Here is an 8,579-nt window from a genome sequence, read left to right as displayed (position 1 = left end):
GTATCATGCTATGGCCATGTCATCATAGATGTCAAAATGGAAAAGGCTCAAAAATGGCTCCAACAATTTTAGAGGAAATGTTGTGGTGAAAAAACTTTAACCCCTTTCTCTCCCAAATCGCAAGAATTAAACAAGATTTCTAGATGGATTCCATACATCAAAGAGTATATGAAAGGGAAAGCCACAAACCAAAAAAGAACTCAAAAGGAAGGGAGCATTCATGTTGGATGTGCATTATTTTTTAGGCAATGGAAACCAAAGGGGGAGTTGTTTGGAGTAGTCAATATTCAGGATGACTAGCTATTTGAGGCAGGAGTGGAGTAGATAAGCAAAAAAATGTACTTTAAGGCAAAGCTAGAGATGGACTCAATTTTGGAGGTTACAAAGGTTGATGGATCAACTACGAAGAAAGTGGACCTATAATAGATTGAATCAAAGAAGGAGATTGAGTTCACTAGGATAGAGCAAAAGCTCTTGAAGAAAATGGAGATCAATGAAGTGGTAAAAATTTGAGAATGAACAAAGTGAGGGAAAGTGTAAGATGAAGAAAACAAGAAAAGTGGTGTCAAAGAAGGAATCTAACCCCAACACCATTATTGAGGGTGAAAAGGAGAGTCGTTGATGTTGAATCAAAGGAAATGTGCAAGCAACCCACTAAGTGTTGCAGGGACTTCCTACAATGCAAACACAAATTCACAAATTTTTGTATTGCCAAATATGTTTCTAGCTAGAATTGTACCTCCACTTTTGCCAAGAAATATTTCTAGTTCACCTTGATCAGTCATGGAAAACATAGCCAAAATAAAAAACAATGCAAAGCATTTAGTCCCATATTGCTCGTGTAGGGGATGTTTTTAGTCTCTAAATACAATTTCACACACTTCTCAAGTGTCTACAATATGTGTGCCTTTTAGAAGGCAAGGCTCATGCGTAGGGACCCCACCCATGGATAGCCAACTGGCACAAAAATTGAGGAATTTTTGACCAAGTGCACTAACAAAGAAAATGCCAAAAAAATTGCTAAAATCTAGTGGTCACCATGTGACCACTGGAAAATGAGAGGTTTTCCAGCAAGCAACATGGTGACCTCCTAGAAAACCATAAAAATTTGGTGAGATTATGGGGCCCACTTGGATGGAGGTGGCGTGGTGATGTAGAAACTAGGTGCTGTGGAAGTGACATGTCAGGCTAACTTTAAAAAATTAGAAATTGACACATGGTAGATGCTTCAGACATAGCATGCTTTTCGAGGTGCTAAGGTGGCAGGAGAAGACACATGTCACGTGGTCACTATTTTGTGATGGCATGGCACGATGCTGACTCATAATGCAACATGGTGACTAGTGACGTGGTGGACATGTGGCAACCACATGGCATGTGATAGCCACGTGGCATATGTTAGCCAACTGTGCAAAATTAGGCCAATTAGGAATTGACACATGTCACTAACGGTCAATGAGGTTTCACCCATAGTGTAAAGGGAGGGAAATTTCAAAAGGCATAAAAAATTAATTATTTTTAATATTTCCTCTTAAAGGATATGTGCACGAATTCTAAATAACTTTTTCTTTAATCCTATAGTTTTAACTTTAGAAAATGAAAAAATTCTTGCATAAAAATTTAAAATAAAGTGCAATCTTGAGGATATAGCACGAGCTTGATTTTCAAATCAAGATTCTAGGAGTTCCCAATAAGAAAATATAGGCATATTATATATCACCAAAACCAAGAGAAGACCAAATTTCCAATTTTGGAGTTTGTTTTTGCACAGGAAGTCATTGGTTCAAGTTATAGGTAGAAATGTAAAATTTGGGCCTTCTTAGTGAAATGTGTGAAAATTGAAAATACAGTTATAGGCATGGCAAAAACACATGGTAAAAGGTCTATTGAGTTAATTTTGAGGATATTATGCCATTCTAGTATAATTTGGAACTAATTTTCAGTTGTAAGGGATATTTATTTTTTCAGCTATGATGAATTTTGGGATTGAAGTTGGAGTCATGATTAAAGAATCAGATCTTTTTGGAATGAAAAGAGAAAAAAGAAAATATCTCTTGGTTTGGATGGAATTCTTTCATCCTATATATGTAATTTTTCTCTTTCATTTTAGGGGTTGGAAGAAGAGGGAAAAGTTAGGATTTGGAAATTGAAGCTGAAATGGTTTATGGAATTGATGAAGTTTGAATGGAAAGTATTTGGGATGTGCTAGTTCCATACCATGAAGCTATGCTTTGGCTATGATACCTTCTTCCCATCCCATCAGTTTCTCATTCCCACCATTTTCTCTCTTGTATGACATCATATGTATATTGTACAGTCTAGTTTATTAGGTATTTTGTGAGTCAATTTTATGCTTTTTCATGTATTATTTCAAGGAAATCAATACAAAGAACAATAGTTGTTGAGTTTCATTTTAAATTGTGTCTCCTTTCTCAATAATTTGTAATATTTTATGTTCTTTGAACAAAGAGCCTATATCATAGTTGCAGTCGCTTAAGGCTATGTGTTGTTTCATTATTGCTTATAATTCAAGGAATTGTGTAAATGATTCAGGGAAATCAGCAAGGCTGTAGGTTTATTTAGGAGGATATCAGGTAAGAATGAGATTTAGATTGAATATTTATATCCAATTTACAAGGTAAATGGATAGATCTGGAGTCTCAGCATAGGATATGTGTCTTAGATATCCAAAATGCATTAGAGAGATTTGTGAATTGCCTAATGGAGGAGGCACTGATCAACTACAAGATCATTAGTTTGTTATCCATACTTGGTTTTCATTCACTTTCCCCACCCACATGAAATCAAATCAAATTCAAATCATCTTTATATTTTATGTTGAAGAGCTAAAATAGAATTCCCTTACTCAGCTTATGAATTGCATTGTCTTGCATTTAGTTATTGTAGATCTCTATGATTGCATTAGTCATTAGAAGAACTGAGGGTTTCATCTAATATTAATAGATTCAAGCATATGTTTAGCACTAGTACCATATGAGTGAATCTGAGGTACACACACCTAGGTTTTGCAGACCCTAAAGTAGAAGAAGGGTCTAGCCTTATAATTGGCCCGATGTCTAAAAGGGTATGTTGAAGATGAGAGTTAGCTACCCTTAGATGTATCTTGTTCTCATCAGTGTAATTTTAAATTTGTATCATTTTAAAACACCAAAAAAATGGTGACTCTGGTGAGGAGATAAGATGGCAATAAACCTTGTTAAAAGGACAAGAATATTTGGTGTTAATTGAATATTTCAATCCTAGATTCAGTATGGTTTTGCCCATATGAGTCACCAACATAATGGAAAATCTATTGGGGATTGTATTGAATCTAAATGATAGAAAAACCTTGAGAATTTGAAGAAGATTCAATACAATAGGAAGAATTTGCTACAGCAGTAAGGTTGGGAGGTGTTTTCTCTTTCTTTGTTGAAGTTTTGTTTTCCCTAGTTAAGCTTTATTCATGGATAGAAATATGTTGTAAATTTGGATGTAAATTGTGATCTATGATTTTTATAAGTATATCTTCAATCAATTCATTTTTGGCAAGTGTCGTTGAGAAAGTTTAGAGTCAAGAATGGATTTATGAAGTGTATTTTCTTTTCAAGGTGTTAATGATTTGCAAGTTTCCCCTACATTGAAGGTCTGGTTCATATTTTTCAAGTGACAAATTATGTTTTATTTCTCACAAAGTGTGAGTGGTGACTTTCAATCTCTGTACCAATTTGTTCCTAGTTGATTTCATTGCAATATTTTGAAGGATTTTTAGTTGTAAGGGAAGATCTAAAGCTTTTGATAGTCCCTTGAAAAGGAAATTTTGAATTCTTGATAAGTTTTTGAAGTGTTGTTTGCAATCTACTATTATAAAAAGGAGAAATGTAAAAATTAAAGCATAGCAATGATTTCTTTATCCTCTCTCAAGGAGGTGGTGGCTCTACAATGTTTTTATCAATCATGTGAAAGATTTTTAGTATGCACCCATGTCAAAATAACAGATCAAAATCTTGCATCGACACTTGAGGTATTTTGGTTTTCATGTTTTCTTTTCATGGAAGTCAAATGTAAAAAACATGGTTGCCTCTATTTAGTGATTTTCAGCACTAAAATAAAGAGGTATAAATTTTATTTCAAGATGGAGTCAGATCTTAGATCTGAGATCAGTTTTCCAAGTTTTGAAAGTTTAGAGACTATAAGTAACAACATTGTTATGTTAAATAAGTTGATCTACAAAAAGATTGTCAATGTTATAAGAATTGAAGTAGGAAGTACTCAAGGTCTAAATGTCAAACAATATTATCTAAGGCTTAAGTCAATAATCAACAAGATGCCTTTTCATTCTAGACTTGAGGAATCTTCCCTACCTAATGTTTTCCTTGATGTTTTAGTGCCTAATTTAGTTAATTGGCCAACACCTATAAGATTAAAAAGGTTTTTTTAAGTTGAAAGATTCATTGAGGAGATGGAAAGTGATAAGTATGGAGTTCATGATATATCTCCTAATGATAATAAAGGGTGTGTTGAAAGTCAAGGTAGCAATGAATATAATGAATCTATATAGAGAGATGATTTGTCTTCCGAATCTAAAGAGATGGATTCAAATGTTAATGAATCAAATAATTACAATCAGCATAAGGAAGATGGATATGAAAGTGAAAGTAAACTTTGTGATAGTGAATATGAAGTTAAAGAAAGTTATAACAGTAATGGAGGTAGTGCTTGACATAATAAGAATGAATATTATAATAATTTTGATTTTTCAGATTGTTATACTAATGATTTTGCTATTGTGAATTCTTTATGTCATTCGGATAATAATCATAGCTAGGAGAAGATTTGTGAGGCAATCTTCTTGAGCCCCAATGAAATTTCAGCTTTGTTGGCTCATGATTTTGAAAAGCATGTAAGTGTTTCTGAGGATGCTCATAGTTTCCTTCATAATGTTTCTTCATTTAGTCAAGTTACTTACCCAAATTTTGATTAGGAAAGATATATATATGATAGTACCTCAAATGTCTTTACACATGATGACTTTTTGGATGCAGGGGATGTTAGTGAAGGGAAGTTTGATGCTGTTTCAAATTCTTCTCATGTTGGTTTTGCTACAATATGTTTTGATGTTTCATGTGATGAAGACAAAAACAATGAAAGTTGTCAATTTGATTATGGTTTTTCTTTATGTGCTGATAAGTCTTGTAGAGATAAGTTCAAGGTTCACTCTAACATTTTGTTAAATGAAGAAAATGATTACATTTAGTATAGTGTAGATCAAAACTTTTAGAATAAGTTTTCATGCTTGGTGACTAATCAGTTGTTTGATTCTGAAGAGGTTTTAGCAAAAAGTAAATCTAATTTAATGAGTAATATGATTGCTAGTAGGCAACGGTTAGATTTCATAAACTCTTCATACCAAGTTACACAAGATGAATTGCAAAATCTTGACACTTGCAACTTGTTGAACAAAGTAGAATATGAATTATTCCTATTTCCACTCAATAGCATGCAATAGTCATATGTGGATGACAGTTTTCAAAATGATTCTAGTTTACATGAGTATTCTAATTTTTTTTTTCATAGTGAGTATGATATAGAAGTTAATGTTAATTTGTACATGCACTATGAGAATGAAGGTGTGAATTTAGTTTTACCAAGTGTTTTGTTTCAAGATGCTAATTTGATTGGTGAAACTGATAGATGAGATTTTTCTACCTTACCTCAAGAAGATGTCAATGAGAATCAGGTGTATGATAGAGCTAAGGAGTTTTGAAAACTTTTTGGTGGCCTGAGGCCATTGTTTGTACATAATAGGAGTAGTTGTTCTTGCTTTCAATAAAGTTGTTGGAGAGAATTTTTTTGGTAATGGTATGCTTTTTCCAAAGATCTAAATCCTTTCCATGCTTGCAAGGGACATGCATCCCTAGATAGAGCCACTATTGGGACTCAAAATTGAATCCTTGACTTTGAGTACCATTGAAAAAATTAAGCCCTATAAATGTTTTTTGATGCATATGTACCTGGTTGTCCATTTGATTCCTAAGAGGTGTTTAATATTTCTAACACCTTGATTTCAGTATCCCTCTATGTTACATGAAGATAAATTGTCATTCTGAGTCATTCTATGAAGTCCCATTTTGAGTAATGTCCAAATCTACATTTTTGCCCTAGTGTCAAACAGTGATACAAGGCCATGTTTGCAATTAAATATCTCACATAAAGTTACATTTAATTACTTTCTTCTTTGGGAATATTTAGTTTCCATGCCAAAGAGCCTATGTTTCAAATATCAAGTCATTTTGAATCTGTTTCACTAGGTTTTCAATCCCTCAAAGTTGGCCATTTATCGATGTCATGCTTATGTGAATTATTCTAAATTTTGGGAAGCCTTGTTTGACTTGTTATAAATTTGACCTAGTTGACCAAAATGAAAAAATTCATTTTACATTGCATTCTAGAGTCAGATACTTTCCATGTTTCAATTTAGAGCTTATGACAAATCCGTTTGATTAGTTTTCAAACATGATTCCAAATGCAATTTATAACTTTTTACTAGTGTCAAGAAAGGCAGATTGGTCAGTACCCATATTCATAATGTCATCTCTAAAAAATTGTTATAGAAGAGATCAAATGGATTGTACCTCTATGTTCTACTCTGAAAATGCTTTTAGTGTATCAATTTCCAAATCTTGACGAATCCATCTACACACTTTCCTAGGTCCATTCCATTTGCAAAAACTACTTTTCTGCTAGTGCTTTTAGTCTAAAAATTTGAGTAGGCCATTTTTACCGCTTTCCATTTGTTCTCAGTTATTTGTAATGAGGCCTAATCATAGATTCATATTTCCTCATGACAGTGAACCAATGCCCCAGTTTTTGTACCCCCAAATGTCAGTTTGCCTAGTTTTCAAAGCCAATTTCGAATGAGATTTATTATTTTCTAACATGTTTTCTTGCATGCAATTTCAAGAAGGAAACTTTGATAGTCAATATCTTTTGATTGGGAATTTTTCATGAGATGAGATTCGATAGAGTACAAGATTATTGAACAAAGAATCGGTATGTTCGATTCCAGAGCTTGATTAGGCGATTTGGTCAATTTTTAAGACTAGTCAAAGGACCTACTACCACAAAGTTGACAAGTTGCAAGAAAGTGACAAAATGAGTTTTAATTGTTAGTTCAATGATGGATTTTGATTTGGATATGTATTAGCTGATTAATGGATAAATGTGATAGTTCAATTGTTTGGAAACAAATAAAAAATTAGCCAGACCCACTTTTGGGGCCCGACTAATGGCATCAGGCCGAATGATATGGAGTGGATTGAAATATTTTTGAGAAGTCAAAGTAATCTTAATATCATGGATTATGAAATATAAAGTTATGATGTTTCAATGTTCCCTTTTAAGATCCTTTGTTATCTAAAGTTCAACCATTTCAAAAGTTTATTACAACATTATGAAGCTACTCTTGTTTGTGGGAACATATGGTATGGAGGTCCACATCATCAGATGACCTGTGCATCATCCCTAATGTCAATACAACCTAAGCTTAAGGGTTCAATGAATTGTTTTAGTGGTTCATACTCCAAATGAATGAAAAATCTAGTGACCATGAAACATCTAAAAGTGGAAATTATGAACATGAAGACTATATCAATAATGGTGGTGAGAATGATGAGCTTGATGCTATTACTGATGAACTTGAAGCTCATGCATTGGTTGATGATCCAAATGAAGAAATTGATCCTTCATTATTTAACAGGGATGAAGCTTGTGCAAAGGCACTTTAGGATGGGAAAGACCATGAAATGACTACTCATATGATTGCTTTGGCTAATTAGGGTGATCAATTGCAAGATGTTGATCTAGAAAATATGTTGTATGAGGAACTAGTAGCACTAAGAGAAGTGGTTGGGACTAAAAGAAAAGTTGTATCATATGTCATGTGAAATATGAAGAAGATGATACAATATTGACACTTACCTACAAGCATTGGTACCATTCTTATTGCATCAAATATTGGCTTACAATAAATAAGATATGCCTTGTATGTAGTGTGGCGAGGAAGTCTCCATTACACAAGAGGGTCTTTGTTTCCTTCAAGTTCACCTAGTTTGAAAGAGTTGATTAATCATATCAAAAGAGATGCCTTGAAGAAATTCAGATGAGTGAAGAATGAAGATCATATTCCAATGAAGGAAGTTGTAGCTTGTGAGATAGAGACATCTAGAATGGCTTGACTCAAAGAAATCCCATATGTATTAGATTCAAAAATTGAGCATTGTTAATGTGCTACCTTCCTCCAAGTATCATGCTATGGCCATGTCACCACAGATGTCAAAATAGAAAAGGCGCAAAAATGACTCCAACATTTTCAGAGGAAATGTTGTGGTAAAAAAACTTTAACCCCTTTCTCTCCCAAATTGCAAGAGTCAAACAAGATTTCCAAATGGATTACATACATCAAAGAGTATATGAAAGGAAAAGCTACAGGCCAAAGAAGAACTCCATATGAAGGGAACATTCAGTTTTGATGTGTATTATTTTCCAGGCAATGGAAACCAAAGGGGGAGTTTTTTGGAGCA

The 8,579-nt window shown here is 33.5% G+C and overlaps 1 pseudogene; it reads left to right on the top strand.

Moving 5' to 3' along the window:
- Positions 1-4,703: 4,703 nt before the first annotated feature.
- Positions 4,704-8,107, top strand: LOC149549160 (E3 ubiquitin ligase BIG BROTHER-related-like; annotated as a pseudogene).
- Positions 8,108-8,579: the final 472 nt, after the last annotated feature.

This window comes from Cupressus sempervirens, chromosome 7, assembly GCF_028749045.1.
Source record: "Cupressus sempervirens isolate cs-2001-9-10 chromosome 7, ASM2874904v1, whole genome shotgun sequence".
Taxonomy (NCBI): Eukaryota; Viridiplantae; Streptophyta; class Pinopsida; order Cupressales; family Cupressaceae; genus Cupressus; species Cupressus sempervirens.
This window is presented reverse-complemented; position numbering and strand designations above follow the sequence as displayed.